A 9038-nucleotide genomic window follows, 5' to 3' on the forward strand; every position below is an offset into this window, starting at 1 on the left:
AAGAGCAACATCCGACTACGGATGAGAGAAAATGAAAAACATGAATGACATCCACCCTGCTAAGAAGAAGAAGAAGAAGAAGAAGAAGAAGAAGAAGAACTCCAAAACAAGCAAGCATCACTCTCATGTCATACCATCACATTACATGTACCTACAACTCTTGTTGTAGTAATCTGTGAGCCAAGAGGACTCAGCAATCCCATTACCATGGGTATCAAGACTAGGAAAGCTTAATTTGTATGGAATGGTTAAGTGGTGAGGTTGTAGCAAGCACTAAGCATGCATTGTATCGTGGCTAACTTAAGAGTACAAGAGTAAGAAGAGTAACTACCCATAACGGTCGCAAACTAGTAATGATCAGTAAGTGATCCTCAACTAGTTACGAGTCAAACATAACCCCGCCGTGTTCTCTTCCCGCCTCCCTCGAAAAGAGTCAATAGTTGTGTAATGAAATTACATCCTACTTGTGGTGCATTATTCGGTGTTAATTATGCTCAATGCTCGCTTATGAGATTATTCGTTTCTTGGTTGGTCGCTTCTCAATCTTTTGCTAGCCTTCATTTGCACTAAGTATGATCACTACTTGTGCATCCAAAATCCTTTAAACCAGTTTGGCCACATGAGTCCACTATACCTACCTATATGCGGTATTATTTTGCCTTTCTAAGCAAATTCGTATGTGCCATCTATAATTTTCAAAATAAATTTCTCATTTGTGTGCTCGTATCGCTCGCGAGGCGGTGAGGGGTGACCAATATTTTCCATGCTAGATGCGTTATTCTCACGATGAGTGTTTATTCACTTGTCATTGGACGAGAGTAAGGCAAAGGTATTAGGGATGCCCAGTTCCGAAATGAAAAATGAATTTACTTTATGTTGTCAAATAATAAATTCTTTGAAAAGTGTTGGTATGGAGGGCACTCGTGGATACGGCTAGCTATGGAAAGTGAAAGTATGGTGGAAAAAGGAATAAACTTTATTTTCTACTTGGGAACCACCTATGATATATCTAGCATGGAAAGTGTTGGGAGCTCTAAGTCGTTTTCGTTCGTGGGAAAAGTATGCCTCTCAAAATGTTTTTATCTCTCAATTTTCGCTTTGAGCTCTGGCACCTCTACAAATCCCTACTTCCCTCCGCTAAGGGCCTTTATTTTACTTTATGCAATTTTTATTTTTAATTTGAGTCTCCATCTTATCTTATAAAGCACCAACTATGGGGCACTATGATCGTACTTGAGCATGGGGTGTAGTTAATATGCGAGTGTGTTTGATGAATGGATCAATGTTTGAGCATGATAGGCTAGGGATAACTTAGTTTAGCGTTGATATTTTGAAAGACATGGTTTCTTGGTGATATGCTTGACTGTTGATGTCCTCATGTCAAATTATAGACTATTACTTTGAATCATTCAAGTCCAAATGTCCATGCTACAAAAGAAAAGAGTATATGATGAATATGATAGGTAGCATTCCACAACAAAAATTCCGTTTTAAATTGCTACTTTATCATGATAAGTTTTATGAGAAAGAGTTGGTGTTATGATGATAGGAAAAGTGAATGAAATTATCATTGATCAAACTTACGCACTTTGCTAGCATTCACACTTCATAAATTATTTCTTTTATCATTTACCTACTCGAGGACGAGAAGGAATTAAGCTTGGGGGTGCTGATACGTCTCCAACGTATCTATAATTTATGAAGTATTCATGCCGTGTTTACAACAATTTTATATGGTTTTGGTACGATTTGCATGGAACTAACCCAGACTGACGCTGTTTTCAGCAGAACTATCGTGGTGTTGTTTTTTGTGTAGAAATGGAAGTTCTCCAAATGATATGAAACTTTTGACGATTTTTTTGGAATAAAAGAGACCCCTGAAGCTTCGTGGGAGGGCCAGAAGAGCCATGAGGAGGGCACAACCCACCAGGGCACACCTGGTGGGCCTGGCTTGCCCCGGTGGGTTGTGCTCACCTCGAGGACCATCTTAGCATGAAACCAATGCCAAAAAATCCTATAAATAGAGAAACCATCAGGGGTTAACCTAGATCAGAAGTTCCGCTGCCGCAAGGCTCTGTACCCATCCAAAACCAATCTAGACCCTGTTCTGGCACTCTGCCGGAGGCGGAAATCATCTCTAGTGGCCATCTTCATCATCCCGGCGGCCACCACGATGAGGAGGGAGTAGTCTACCCACGGGGCTGAGGGTTTGTACTAGTAGCTATGTGTTTAATGTCTCTCTCTCTCTCTCTCTCTCTCTCGTGTTCTTGAGATGTCACAATCTTGATGTATCATGGGCTTTGTTAATATAGTCAGATCATATGGTGTTTTCCCCTCTCTATCTTGTTGTGATGAATTGAGTTTTTCCCATTGGGATTTCGTTGTTATCAGATTGAATACTTTTATGGATTTGAGAACACTTGATATATGTCTTGCAGTTGAATACTCGTGGTGACAATGGGGTATCGTATTGATTCACTTCATATATGTTTTGGCACTCAACTCGCTGATTCCTGAGGTGACATTGGGGTAATCTATGCATAGGGGTTGATGCACATTCTTGTCTTTGTTTCTCCGGTAGAAATCTTGGGGCACTCTTTGAAGTTCTTTGTGCTAGATTGAATATTGTGAATCTGAATTTGCTTTGGTGTTATTTTAGTACGAACTCTTGGTTAGATCGATCGAAAAGAATAGCTTCGTGTTATTTTAGTACGAACTCTGGGATAGATTGATCGGAAAGAATAGCTTTGAGGTGGTTTTGTACCCTGCAAACAATTCCGTCTTATGTTCTCCACTAGATAGGAACTTTGGAGTGATTCTTCGTTCCACGTTGAGGGACGGTTATATGATCCAATTATATTAGCACTGTTGAGAGATTGCACTAGTGAAATTACGGACCCTAGGCCTCATTTCAAGCATTGCAATACCGTTTTTGTGCCCATTTACTATTTACTACCTTGCTGTTTTTATTTATTCAGATTATAAAAATATATTTCTACCATAAATATTACACTTTTAACACCATCTCTTCGTCGAACTAGTGCACCTATACAAATTACCATTGTATTTGGTGTGTTGGGGACACAAGAGACATTTTATTATTTTGTTGTGGGGTTGTTTGAGAGCGACCATCTTCATCCTACACCTCCCATGGATTGATAAACCATAGGTCATCCACTTGAGAGAAAATTTCTACTGTCCTACAAAACTCTGTGCTTGAAGGCCCAACACGTGTCTACAAGAATAAAGTTGCGTAGTAGACATCACAGATCAACTTATGAATTTTCTACAGATGCATCAGAATCTTCGAGATCAGCACACACATCTACTCAATGATCTTGTGGAGCATATGTGACCCACAATGAAAACCAAAAAGCTAATGTTTGAATTAGGCATTATAAATTTTATGTTGGAACTATGTATTTTTGCTACCAAACCACCATGTTAACTAATATATTATGAAAAATTGGATCGGATTTTGTAGTTCTTTTATGTGCAGTACCTCGACGTGACATGAGCGTGAAAGAGGTCCAAAAATCCGGTTTCTTTAATAAGGGCTAAAAAATCACTTTTTGGGCCTTTTAATCCCATATTGTAGGGTGGATCTTGAAAGATAGGAAAGATCTTCATCCAAGCCGTACATACGATTTTCATCCAATACGGCTTTCCACATAATTCTATAGGGATCTATGAGATCGAGTATGAAATTCTGTTTACACACTTTAATCAATATTCATTTCATGTGTACAATGAACGTGCATGGATTTTCATGAATTTGAGAGTTTGGATTTGAGGTCTGTAGCTTCCTGCAGGATAAAAGAGGGTGGCTATTAGGTGGCAGACGGATGTACCGATCAGAACAACATATGCCTTCTCTGTCGTTTGATTTGTCCTAATCAAAACATTATAAGCTGCAAGATTAAGTCAATGGAAAAAATAGAAACTCATCATGGTCTCGCTTCGCTCTCCCCCAGTCACAACATCGCCGACGCGCGACCAAACCTCCACTGAAGCATCGCCCATGTGCGCCAATGTTCTTGGCAGCATCGGTGACTTGTATAGCGTCGCCACCGCAGCAACTCGCACCATCACCACAGCCACATGCTGCACTAAAGCAGTCGATCCGGACACCATCGCAGCACTTTTGCCCCTGCTCATCGACCACCGGACTTGCAGAAGACGGTAGTGTTGGAGCAGTTGGAGCATCGATAACAAGTTGTCCCTACTCGTTGGCCAACGAGCTTGTAGCAAATGGTGTTATTGCAGCGTCAGCTCTGAAGCACTAGTGAGGTAGCTTGTCAGAGCTGGTGCACAAATGACAGACTAATTTGTGCATCGCCTCGAAGCAACACCGGTAGCATGGCGGCATCGATGGATGACGAGACTATTCCTCGACATCACCGGTGCCATGGCGGCGTCTCACAGCATCCATGGTGTCCCAGCACTGGCAAGCTCGCAGCAGATGGTGGTGCTGAAACCGATGGTGAGCTTTGAAGCACTGGTGAGGTGGCTTGCAGCAGTGTGCACGGATGACGAGGCTGGTATGCAGCATCGCCGCCGCTGTGGCAACATCTCATCGCAGCATCTGACAAATACCGACGGCCACCGCTGTCCTTGAAGAACCCGTGCTTTCGCAACACCTGCGACTGATACGTCTCCATCGTATCTATAATTTTTGATTGTTTCATGCCAATATTATACAACTTTTACATACTTTTGGCAACAACTTATATGATTTATTGACTAACATATTGATCCAGTGCCCAGTGCCAGTTCCTGTTTGTTGCATGTTTTTTGCTTCACAGAATATCCGTATCAAACGAAGTCCAAACACGATAAAAATTTATAGAGAATTATTTTGGAATATATGTGATTTTTGAGAGGTGGAATCAACGCAAATAGAGGCCCACAACCTCCACAACCAACGAGGGTGCAGCCTACCACCTGGCGTGCGATGGTGCCTAGTGGGAAACATGTAAATCGGTTGGGGCTCTTCTTCGGCCGCAAGGAAGCTTATATCAATAAAAAATCTTGTTAGAATTTCAGCGGAATCGGAGTTACGGATCTCCTGATATTTAAGAAATGGTTTTCGGCCAGAAAACTGGAACGCGAAACAGAAGAGAACTGAGAGAGATAGATCCAATCTCGGAGGGGCTCCCGCCCCTCCACCGCCATGGAGGCCAGGGACCAGAGGGGTAACTCTCCTCCCATCTAGGGGGGAGGCCAAGGAAGAAAGAAGGAGCGAGGCTCTCTCCCCCTCTCTCTTGGTGGCACCGGAGTGCCGCTGGGACAATGATCGTGATGACAATCTACACCAACAATCTTGCTACTGTCAACACCAACTCTCTCCTCCTCTATGCAGCGGTGTAACCTCTCTATTCCCGCTTTAATTCTCTACTTAAACATGGTGATCAACACTATACATTATTATCCAATGACATGTGGTTATCCTATGATGTTTGAGTAGATCAGTTTTGTCCTATGGGTTGATTGATGATCGTGATTGGTTTGAGTTGTATATTTTATTTTGGTGTCGTCCTATGGTGCCCTCTATGTCGCATAAACGTAAGGGATACCCGCTGTAGGGTGTTGCAATACATTCATGATTCTCTTATAGTGGGTGGCGAGAGTGACAGAACTTATACCCAGGTAAGGGAGTTGTTGCCTATGGGAGTAAAGCGGACTTGGTACTTAATGCTATGGTTGTGTTTTACCTTAATAATCTTTGGTAGTTGCGGATGCTTGCTAGAGTTCCAATCATAAGTGCATGTGATCCAAGTACGGAAACTATGTTAGCTCATGCCTCTCCCTCATATAAAATTGCAATAATGATTACCTGTTTAGTTATCGATCACCTAGGGACAAATAACTTTCTTGTGTGAAAAAATCTTTCTACTAAACAATTAAATTTAATTATCTTGCAATTTATTCATTGTTTTATTCTCGCAAAGTACTTTTAGTTTTATTCTTGTTCTAGGTAAGGCAAACGTTAAGTGTGAGTAGAGTTGTATCAGTGGTCAATAAAACTTGAGGGAATATTTGTTCTACCTTTAGCTCCTCATTGGGTTCGACACTCTTTTTATCGAAAAAGACTAAAACAATCCCCTATAGTTGTGGTTTATCAGGACTTTTTTCTGGCGCCATTGCTGGGGAGCAATAGCGTGGGGTGAATATTCTCATGTGTGCTTGTTTGCTTTATCACTAAGTAGTTTTTATTTTGTGCTCTTGTTTTATATCTTTAATTATGGGTAGGAAACATAAAAAACCAAAAAATTAGTTGTACCTACTAAACCAATGGTTGAAGAACCACCCAAAATCTATCATACTGCTAAAGCTTTCTAGTTGGATCATCTTTGATCCCTATGTGCTCGTGCTGAAAACCCAACTAGCTTAGTTGAGAGAAAATCATTAAATGAGCATGCTTACTTTGTGCAATGCCGCTTATCTCAAAAAGGGAAACTTTTATCGCATCATATTAATAATTTGTATTGCTATGCTTTGAATTTATGTGAAATACCAGATTTCACTTGTTGTTCTGAAGACCCTAAAAACACCTTTCTTTACAATGTAAGTTTAAGGATAATGGAATCTTATATTCTTATGGAAAGGGTATTTATAATTACTATGATGTTGAACAAATTGTAGAATTTGTTGCTTCTAAGGGTGCTTATGAAATTTCTTCTTTGATTGAAAAGTATGATGTTACTCTTTAAAAATCTAGAAAAAAATCCATACTTAAATATTTCTATGAAAACTATGCTTCTAATTCTTATGTTAAACCATATATTGAGGAATCCTCCACTATCCAAGAAGAAACTAATATTTTGCAGGAAACTATGGAGGAAGAAATTGCTGAAACTATGAGCTCGTTAGATGAAAAAGATGAGGACGAGAGCGAAGAACAAAAGGAGGAAGAGAAGATTGATCACCCGTCCCCACCATCTAATGAGAGTAACTCTTTATCCCATACATTGTTTAATTTCCCTTCGTGCTTACCGAAGGATGAATGTTATGATGATTGCTATGATCCCTTGGATTAATTTGAAATATCCGTTTTAATGAAAATGATGCTTTCTATGCTTGTGGCCATGATGCCAATATGAATTATGCTTATGGATATGAACTTGCTATAGTTTCTTATGTTAAGAATGAAATTGTTGCTATTGCACCAACACAAGATAGTACTATTATGTTTTTGAATTCTCCAAACTACACTATATCGGAGAAGTTTGCTTTTACTAAGGATTATATTGATGGGTTGCATTCTACCATTACACATGATGATTTTGATGAATATGATATGCACGTGCTTGCTGCTCCTACTTGCAATTATTATGAGAGAGGAACTACATCTCCGCCTCTCTATGTTTCCAACATGATAAAATTGCAAGAAATTGTTTATACTATGCATTGGCCTTTACTTGATGTGCATGAATTGTTCTTTTATGACATGATGTTGCATAGGAAGAGAGTTAGACTTTGTCATTCCATGATATATGTTTATTTCTGCTCACTACTAAATTAAAAATCATTGTTTGATTAATATTGGCTTTGATACACCTTGGGATCCGGGTGGATCAATTACTTGAGCACTATATGCTTAGCTTAATGCTTTAAAGAAAGCGCTGCCAGGAAGACAACCCGGAAGTTTTAGAGAGTCATTTTATTCGGTTGTGTGCTTTTATGAAGTTTAAAAAATATAGAGGGCAACCTAAAATGTTTCAAAAATAAAAGTGAAAGTGAGAAAGACAAGCATAGCTGAAGTGCGGGAATCCCTTGGACTTTGTTCATGCCTATGGAAACTTTGTGAATCTTGAATTACAGAAACTTTTCAACAAAAATAATTACCCCCTTGTACAAATCCATTGTATTATAAAAATAATGTGCCAAGATTTTCCTTCAGGATGTTTAGATTGCTTGTTTGGTATGTGCGGTGCAAAAATAGAAACTTTTCTACTGGAACGTCAAAAGTTTCTGAAATTTTTACATAGTACTGCTATGCAAAATGTTTATTTTGTCCTAATTTTTCAGAATGTTTGGAGTTACAAAAGTATGGTCAAAGTTCAGATTGCTACAAATTGTCCTGTTTTTGACAGATTCTATTTTTGATGCATTGTTTTGCTTGTTTTGATGGAACTATGGAGCATAATGATGGTATAAGCCATGGATAAGTTATAATACAGTATTTGTAATGCAAAAATAAAATATGAATGGGTTTGCAACAGTACTTAAAGAGTGATTTTCTTTATTATACTAAAGGATCTCACGAAGGTTTTTGTTAAGTTTTGTGTGGATGAAGTGCTCTATGATCGAGGAGGTCTCGATATGAGAAGGAGAAGAGGCAAGAATTCAAGCTTGGGGATGCCTAAGGCACCCCAAGTAAATATTCAAGGAGACTCAAGCGTCTAAGCTTGGGGATGCCCCGGAAGGCATCCCATCTTTCTTAAACAAGTATCGGTATGTTTCGGTCTTTGTTTTGTTCACGTGATATGTGTAAATCTTGGAGCGTCATGTGCTTTTTTATTTTCTTTTAATAATGCGCCATGCTATTATAAGATAGTAATTGGTTGATTTATACAATGCTCTTTGCACTTCACTTATATCTTTTGAGTATGGATTTATAGAATGCTTCATGTGCTTCACTTATATCATTTAAAGTTTGGATTGCCTATTTCTCTACATATAGAAAAACCGTTATTTGTAGAATGCTCGTTTACTTCACTTATATTTGTTATAGAATGGTCTTTTGTATAAATACTTAAACTCTCATGATTCACTTACATCTATTTAGAGAGTCAACATGAATTGGTCATTTGCATGGTTAGTCATAAAATCCTGTATAGAACTTGTGGATCACTGAATATGATATGTTTGATTCCTTGCAATAGTTTTGCGATGTAGAGATGTAATATGTGGGAGGTACTTGTGAATGGTTGTGGTTAGTAAGAATATTGGTGTTAAGGTTTGTGATTCCCAAAGCATGCACGTAAAGTTTGTCGTTATGCTAAGAAGTTGGAGCATGATTTATTATTGATTGT

This window comes from Triticum aestivum, chromosome 4A (assembly GCF_018294505.1).
Source record: "Triticum aestivum cultivar Chinese Spring chromosome 4A, IWGSC CS RefSeq v2.1, whole genome shotgun sequence".
In the NCBI taxonomy this organism is placed as follows: Eukaryota; Viridiplantae; Streptophyta; class Magnoliopsida; order Poales; family Poaceae; genus Triticum; species Triticum aestivum.